Source organism: Pelodiscus sinensis, unplaced genomic scaffold (assembly GCF_049634645.1).
Source record: "Pelodiscus sinensis isolate JC-2024 unplaced genomic scaffold, ASM4963464v1 ctg34, whole genome shotgun sequence".
Taxonomy (NCBI): Eukaryota; Metazoa; Chordata; order Testudines; family Trionychidae; genus Pelodiscus; species Pelodiscus sinensis.
Window position 1 is genome coordinate 5,621,139 of NW_027465849.1, and position 8,626 is coordinate 5,629,764.

An 8,626-nucleotide genomic window follows, 5' to 3' on the forward strand; every position below is an offset into this window, starting at 1 on the left:
CTGAGGCCCACCCTCACTCCACCTCTTCCCCTTGCCTATGGCCCTGCCCCATCTTGTCCCTACCCAGCTTCCCCTCCCCCCCCGCACACCCTGCCTCTGCCCCACCTCCCAGCATCTACCACCCACCGCCCATCAGCTGGGCCCACTGAGCAGCCAATGGGTGGGTGGCTGGCAGATGCTAAGCACCCGTTCTTCCTTTTCCGTGGGTGCTGCAGCCCCGGCGCACCCACGGAGTTGGCACCTCTGCTCTGGTGCTGTGTGTATATTTCCTACCCTATTGGTTAAACCTGCCACGGGGGGGGGGGGGTAGGGATGGAGGGCAGAACAGAGACCAGGGCCTGGGAAGTCTGGGGTGGAGGAGGATGGAGAAAGGAAGAGCATGGAGCTTTCCCACACAGGTGGGCACAGAAAGAAAAGAACGTCCCGCTGCTGGTGTTCAGTGTGGATCGACAGGTAGTTCAGGGACAACGGTGCACCCAGGACTTACACTTCTGCCTTGGTTGAAAACTGGGGGAGGGGGGAAGCTATGGTTCCAGCCCCAAATCTTCCAGCTACCGGCCACACAGCGGGGTCTGCAAACCTTCCGGCTGGGCATGCCCCCGGCAAGTGTATCGTGACTATTCATGGAGATCCTTAATATAGATAACAGGCTTCCTAATTACATAACATGCGAGGCCAGCACGGTTTCATTTTGCCCGGCAGGGAACATGCTTCTGAAAAACACCCGCATAATTACATAATTACCCTGGAGACCGGGGAGATGGCTCCGGACTCATTCCAGAGCAGGCGGGGCGGAGGGAAGAGGCCGGGGGGGGAGGGGTCTGAAAACCTTCAGGGAAACTCGGGAGGCGTGGGAGAGGGAAGTTCTAGAAACACACAGAGCTGCGCGGCACTTCCCTGGGGCAGGGCCCGACTGTGGATTTTTGCAAAGGAAACGAGCCGGCAATGTCTAATCAGAAGGGGAATGGGCTCAGCAGAGAGCCAGGACAATCATTAAAGCAGGGGGAAACCAACGGGACAGGGTGCCACTACACTGAGCCGAGAGGCAAAACTCCTCGCTCAGGTGCACATACACGCACTAGCCCTGCTCAAGTCAGCACCTAAAAACAGCTGGGTGGCCCAGGCAACACGTCGGCCGCTCAGGTTCACACCTGTGTCCCTTCTAGTTTGTCTCACCCATGTGCAGAATGAATTTTGTTAGGTGCACCCACACCACCCCATATCGCTGCATATAAGGGGGTGAGGCATGTGCACAGAATGAAATGGGGGGAGTCAGGGCTGGGGAAGGGGGTGAGGGCTCCGGCTCTGAGGAGGGGCTTGGAGTGCAGGGTGCCCTAGGGCTGGGAGGGGGAAAGAGGCTTCTCCCATGGACCTAGCAGCTCCGGGCTGGTTTGGGACCAGGATAATTTTCTCCCCCGCCCCCCCCCCCCATCACAGCAGGTCCATGGCTGGATTGGGTCCAGGGCTGGGGGAAAAGGAATTCCTCCCCACCCCAGCCTTGAGCATCTTGCGTGGTGCTTAATGGGCTGCTGGGCAACTGTGTGGCCCTGCGGCTTACAGGGAGCTTCAGTTAGCACCTGCAGCAAGTTTGCAGAGGACACTACACGGGGGGAGAGGTAGATAGGCTGGAGGGTAGGGAGAGTAGGGACCCTGACAAACAGGAGGGTTGGGCCAAAAGAAATCTGATGAGATTCCACAAGGACAAGTGTAGAGTCCTGCCCTTGGGACGGAAGAATCCCCGGCACAGATACAGCTGGGGACCGACTGGCTAAGCAGCCGTTCAGCAGAAAAGGACCTGGGGGTTACAGTGGATGAAAAGCTGGAGATGAGTCACCCAGGTGCCCTTGTAGCCAAGAAGGCTAACGGCATAGGGTGCATTAGGAGGAGCAGTGCCAGCAGATCTAGAGAAGTCTCGGCTTGACAAAGCCCTGGCCGGGTTGATTTAGTTGGAATTGGTCCTGCCTAGAGCAGGGGGCTGGACTTGATGACCTTCTGAGGCCTCTTCCAGTTCTATGATTCTATGATTCTAAGTGATTATTCCCTTTTATTCGGCTCTGGTGAGGCCACATCTGGAGTATTGTGTCCAGTTCTGGCCCCCCCATTACAGAAAGGATGTGGATGCATTGGAGAGGGTCCAGCGGAGGGAAACCAAAATGATTCGGGGGCTGCAGCACATGGCCTACGAGGAGAGGCTGAGGGATTTGGGGTTGTTCAGTCTGCAGAAGCTAAGACCGAGGGGGGATTTGAGAGCAGCCTTCAACTTCCTGCAAGGGGGGTTCCGAAAAGGACAGAGAGAGGCTGTTCTCAGTGGGGGCAGTGGCAGAACAAAGAGCAATGGGCTCAAGTTGCAGTGGGGGAGGTCTAGGTTGGATATTAGGAAAAACTATTTTCGGAGGAGAGTGGGGAACCACTGGGCTGGGTTCCCTAGGGAGGGGGTGGAATCTCCATCCCTAAAGGTTATAAAGTCCCGGCTTGACAAAGCCCTGGCTGGGATGGTTTAGTTGGGGCTGGTCCTGCTTTGAGCAGGGGGCTGGTGCTGGCTATTCATGGATTTATCTTCCCAGCATGCCTGGAGGCAGAGAACAGTCCTTATTCCCATTTTACAGAGGGGGAATTTAAGCCCAGAGAAGAGCTGCCCAAGTTGCTAATACCCTTCTAGCGGAGAAGTAGCGTATACGGGCAATCGAGTGCCTTTGCCAGTACAGTGTATAGCGGTGCAACCAATGAAGTAAGATGCACCGGCAAAAGTGCTCGTGTGGCGGTACAAGCTGCGTCTCTGTGAGCAGATCCCATGCTCGTGTGTAACCCCCTTTTTCCACCCTGGGTTACTTGGGAGCAGGTCACGCTCACAGGTGTGCCTGGGCGCCTGACGGTTTTAACATACAAGGAGATCCTGAGTACCCCAGCGGTGCTGTGGTTTAGTTGGGGATTCCCTATGCACCCCCTTGCTGCAGTCCCTAGCTCATAAAGAATATGCAATGGCGGTTCCTCCACCTGGCAGGCCCTGTACGCACTTAGGCTACATCTATACTACGAGTTTTCTCGGCCAAAAATATGCTAATGAGGGACTCATTTGCATGAGTCATGATCTCATTTGCATGTTTTCTGCCGATCCATTTTTGTGCAAAAACCAAGCAGTGTGGATGTTTTCGTTTTGTGCAAAAACCCCTTTTCCCGCAAGATCCGTATGCCTCAAATCTTGCTGGGAACGGGGTTTTTGCGCAAAAATAAAACATCCACACTGCTTGTTTTTGTGCAAAAACCCCAGTGCAAAAACGGATCGGCAGAAAATATGCGAATGAGATCGTGACATGCAAATGAGTCCCTCATTAGCATATTTTTGGCCGAGAAAACTCGGAGTGTAGACGTAGCCTTAATGGTGTGCTTTGGGAATCTCCAGGAATGAAATTATTCCAGTAATAATCTGGATCTACTGTGCTGTCTACACTGGTCCTTTTCCAGAACCGTTTTTCCGGAAAAGGACTTTTGCCCGAACGGGAGCAGCATAGTTTTTCCGGAAAAACACTGACAATTTTACAGTAGATCGTCATTGCTTTTCCGGAAAAGCAAGCGGCCAGTGTAGACAGCTGGCAAGTTATTCCGGAAAAGCGGCTGCTTTTCCGGAATAAGTGGCCCAGTGTAGATACAGCCTAGTAGTTTAGCCTCTGCTAGAACACCCCTCTGTTTGCAAGTGTGGACATAACCATGAGTCATTCACAGCTAATCCCGAGAGCTAATAAGGACCCTTCAGTCTTTTCATTGTCTGAATTCCTCTGCATATGAACAATATAAGCGTGTACAGGAAACGGCTCTCAGCCAGCCCTAGGAAACAGACTTTTCTCCTAGACACCTCCGTGCTGACTCCCAGACCTATGCAGGGACACTGTAAACAAACAGGCGTTATTGACTGTACTAAGTGCCAGAAGCAAGACAGCCTGTGAAGCGGAGAATGATGCTTTGCAGGAACGGGAGGATGGAGGAACTATGAGCGGGATATTTGCCGAGTCCGTCCCAACAGAAGTCCCACCACTGAGCGTGGCCACGCTGCAAACCAAGGGCGTTACTTCTGGCAAGGTAAACCAGAGCCACGCGGCTTTTGATTCAGGTTAGCCGCTCCAGCTCCACGCTAGCACCACCGCAGATAGCCGGCGTTTGTCTTTGGAAGCGGCTTCCTGAAATATTGTCTTTCCGGAGGCTGAGGAGCCCAGAGCAGCCCTCTACGAATTCCACACACACTGGGGGCTACATGCGCAGGGAGATTTAAGTGCCTCTGTCCAACGTTTAAGCGCTCCAGGCGTTCACAAAATCAGCTGCTGCCTAACGCTGGGGGTAAAATCCCACCCATTAAAGTTCCCAATTTCAGCTACTCAGTGCGCCCACGGCGATAGGCACTGAGCCACGTAAGGGCACAACCACCTACATCCCTGCAGTGCCAGCAAGGCAGCACCAAACTCACCTCTCAGCCTGTGCTGGATTCACAAACCAGGCATTCCCCCCTGAACAGCATCACCCAAGTAGCTGTGCCCTAAGAGGAAAACACAGTCTTTATCTCAGTGGGCAGAGCACTCACTGGGGCTGTGGGAAATCCAGGTTCAAATCCCTCCCCCTTCCCAGAAGTTGTCCCACTTTGTATAAATACTTAACTAAGGGCCGGAGAGAGGCTGCCTCTAACCCAGTGCCCGAGGCTGCCTGTGGGGGATGGGAGACCCACATCCCAGTCCCTGTGCTCAGATGGGAGTTATAGGAGCTGGCATTGGAGGGCAGGATGTGCTCTGATCACATGACTGTGGGCTCTGTCGGGCATTCTCACGGGACATGCCTCAAAGAGAGGGGCAAGCGGAACGTAGTGCAGTCCACGTGACTACGGAAGCACTGAATCCATTAGCCCAGGCTCTGCTGAAGCAGGCAGCCTGCAAAGAGGAGGCATTGCTTCTCCTGGCAGCAGTGAGGTAAACTGAGGCTGTGCATGGAGAAGAAGACGCTGCCTGTGCGTGACGGAGCACACTGCTCAATCTAGCCAGGCAAAGTGCTCAGTCTTTGTGACAGCTGGTGTGTTGAGCTAGAGCAGCCGCATTGGCCACCTTTTGGCAGGTACAGACACCTGGGGGCATCAGCCCGACCCAGAAGGGGTTTCCGTGTAAAGGGAACCAAGCGCGACAGGGACAACGAGCAATCAAGATTTGTCGTTCTTACTGTAGGAGAAGATGCCAAGGAAGAGGCAATCCAGGATTTCCAGGGCAAGCTGTGTAAGCCCCCAAATGGGTGCCCGGAGCAGGGTACTACTCTGAACCCACGTTCCCTCTAATTTTTTCCATCCATAAATTTTGTTATGGGCACTGAGACATGTGCGGATGTGCACCACCAGTAGAAACACATGCTGCCAGCTATGGGTGCTCTGCTAATCAGCGGGGCAGCGTCTAAATCTCTCCTGAGTGCTCAGCTTAGTGGGAACGCTGGTGTGAAGCCGAAGCGAACGCAGTGCTCTCTCTCCATCGGCCGTCGGTTGATCTCTGAAGGATGCTGGCCAGATGCTGAGACACTGAGGGGGCATTAAGGGCATGACCAGAACGCAGAATAAGAAAGCAGGCCAGCGAGTTGCAAGGACGGGTTTTTCTGTGGCGCCTGTCAGAAGTTCGGGAGCCCAGGGGACAGTTAACACACAACGCTGAAGTGCGGGGATGATCCCAGACCCAAGAGCAGGTGTTTGAAAGAGTAAAAACAACCCTAAGCAAGGCCCCAGCCCTAACGTGCGATGGGGGGTACAGTAGCCGTGGAAGCTCCCTAAAAGCATGGGGGGCACTGGCCCTGTCCCCGCACTCCCTTTTCCCCAGAGGTCCCACCCCTGAGCTGCCTCTTCCCCCCCCCAAGACCTCCCTCCTGTGTTGCCTCTTTCCTCCGAGCCCCCATGCCACTCATGACCCAAGTCCTTGCCCTTGCATTGTCTCTTCCCCTGTGGCTCCACCCTTGCCCCCCAAAACCCTGCCTCTCACTAGCTCTTCTGGGCCCCGTCGATCACCCTTAGGGCTGGTTAAAAGTGAGAGGGAGATGGAGCTGTGGCCCCTGACTGTTCTGGCATCTCTGCAGGATGGCTCGGGGAAGACCTCACTGCTCACTGATGCAAAGCCGGTCTCCTGTACGGGCTGAGTTCTCACGGACACTGAACAGGGGCATGCTCCGCTAGAAAAGGAGCCGCTGGCTGTGCCCCAGGGTGGCGGGTAACGCAGGCTAGGAAGGCATGGCCTTCCCCAAACTGCCTAGGCTCCAGCCAGCATGGCTGCCTCGCCTGCCGGGAAGGCCAGAGCTGTGCCTTCTGGGCTGTAGTCGGTGCCAAAGGAGAAGCTGAGCACATGGCAGCCCTCAGGCCTCTCAAAGAAACGGGGAGGAAGGGAAGAGCCAGCAATCAAGGCAGCCAAGAGGCTGATGGCAAAGGCAAAGCAGAGGATGGGATCTCTACCAGGCTATGTTGGGGTACTGGAATAGACTCTCCCAGGGACCAGACAGCCACCCACCCAGGGACTGATGGGCCAGAGACCTGAGGCTCTACTTTCTAACAGGAGAGAAAGAGGCACATAAATACAAAAAGGGCGTGTTTAACTCTTTTGTTAAGGGAATACCCAAATACTGTACTAAGAGCATAAATAATATAGACTATTACCAAGTGCTTACTACTTACAATAATAAACTATAGATACCAATACATGAACTTTTGCAAGTTTGTACATGCAACTTTCCCTTACTTCTTGCCGCCAATATCAAATGCATTGCTATTAACAAGAACAAGAGGAATTACGTAACAATATACTGCGTCATTTCAGAAAAAAAATCTATTTTTCCTGTCTGGGCTGTAAGTCCAGCTCCACTCTTGCTGTCCTGCTGTTGGCTATTTTTGGCCTGAAGTACCCTTTTCAGTCAATATTCTTGTGGCTGTACCTTTTTACTGAGTTTATCCACAAACAGGTTTTCTTCACTTAGTGGGCCCTCACTGTGAACACTATTCCTTCAATAGTTGCCCACTAGTCATTCTCTCTGTTCATCCTTTGTAAGGAGGCGTCTCGTTTACTGTTTTCAGGATCTGTTTTCATCTAACACAGCTCTTTGATCAAGTCCCTTTTTCACCAATTATATTTCATTTTCTGCCCTCCCCCCATACTCTTTCTCTAGTACAACTATAGATTTTATTTCCCTCTACTTACCTTCTCTAGCAGAGTCTGCTCATATACCCAGGTTTGGGGGAGGGAGGGGCGATTTCTGCTTCTCTTGACCTGAATCCTTTCCTAGTTTCCTGCTTTCCTCCTTTTCATTTCCCAGTCTTCTACTTTCATGTTCCTGTTCTTTTATCACCTCGCCTCCTACCCAGACTCCAGTTCATCTAGTAACTCAGCATCTAGGTTCTTATAGAATCGTAGGAGTGGAAGGGACCTCCAGAGGTCTTCTAGTCCAGTTTCCCTCCACCTCTAGCAGCTTTTTTTTTCCAATTGGCCCCTTTGGGTGGCTTTCAAAGTCACTCCCCAGCTCCAGCTGCCCTCATTGGCTGTTCTTTCTCCCCAGGCCAGCACTCCCTGCTGCTGCATTACAAGCTAGTCCCAGGGGCAGGGTAACAACACTGCCATCCACTGGGTGCAATGGGGAATGCTCAACTGTGTGCCACAAGGCCCTTATACTACTGATCGCTCATGAAGAGTCTCCTTTTGCTCAGATGGCATAGGCCTGGGATTTTGGAGCAGGAAGTCCAGAGTTCGATCCTCAGTGTGATTACACTATAAAACAGTAGCACTAACGGATACTCCACAAGCCTCCAAAAGACGAAGTCCTTGCTCGAAGGAGCTTGCGTGTCACTTTAATCTGCCCAGGGTCCAGTCCCTGTGAGCCGAAACCACACGTTTAATCTCAGCTCTTTACCGGGTCCCTCCTCCCGTCTCTGCGAGCCTGCCCGTGAATTTATCCCCATTGTACAGGCGACAAATGGAGGCCAGGAGAGACGAGGCGACTTGCCGGGGGCCATGCAGGGAGCCGGGGCAGGGCCTTGATAGCTCACTGGAGCGGACGCTCCCGGTTTGGGGGTGGCCGCAGCCCAGAGCCGGCTGTTGGGGGGGGCTCGCCCCCTTCCCTCCCCCCAGGTTCAGGGTGCGGAAGGAGCAGGCCCGGGGCTGCCAGGGAGGGGGCCAGGCTCAGCCCCCCCCAGCCCGCAGTGGGGGCGAATCGGGCTATTAGCTGCCCCCCCCCCACTGCTGCGGGGGGGGGGGAGGACCAGGTGTGGGGGGGGGGCAGGGCCAACATCCCATCCAGGGGTGCCCCTCCCCCCAGGTTCAGGGACTCAGACCCACATGGGGGCCTGCTGTGGGGGGCGGGGCTGTGGGGCAGGCTCGGGCCTACTAGGCCTCGCCCAGCCGCGGGCTCGGGTCGGCCGCTCTGCCGGCCCCGCGCGCAGGCTGCCCGCTGGCCACGCCAGGCGAGGGCCCGGCTCCAGCCCGCCCCCCGCCCGAGGCACCGCGGAGCCCGGGCGCCCCCTGGCGGGGACGGCGAGCAACGACCCCGCCCCGCCCTGGGCGGGAGACACTACAACGCCCAGCGTGCACCGCTGCGGCCGCGCGGCCTGCCGGGAAGGGCCGCTCCGCCTAGGCAGCCC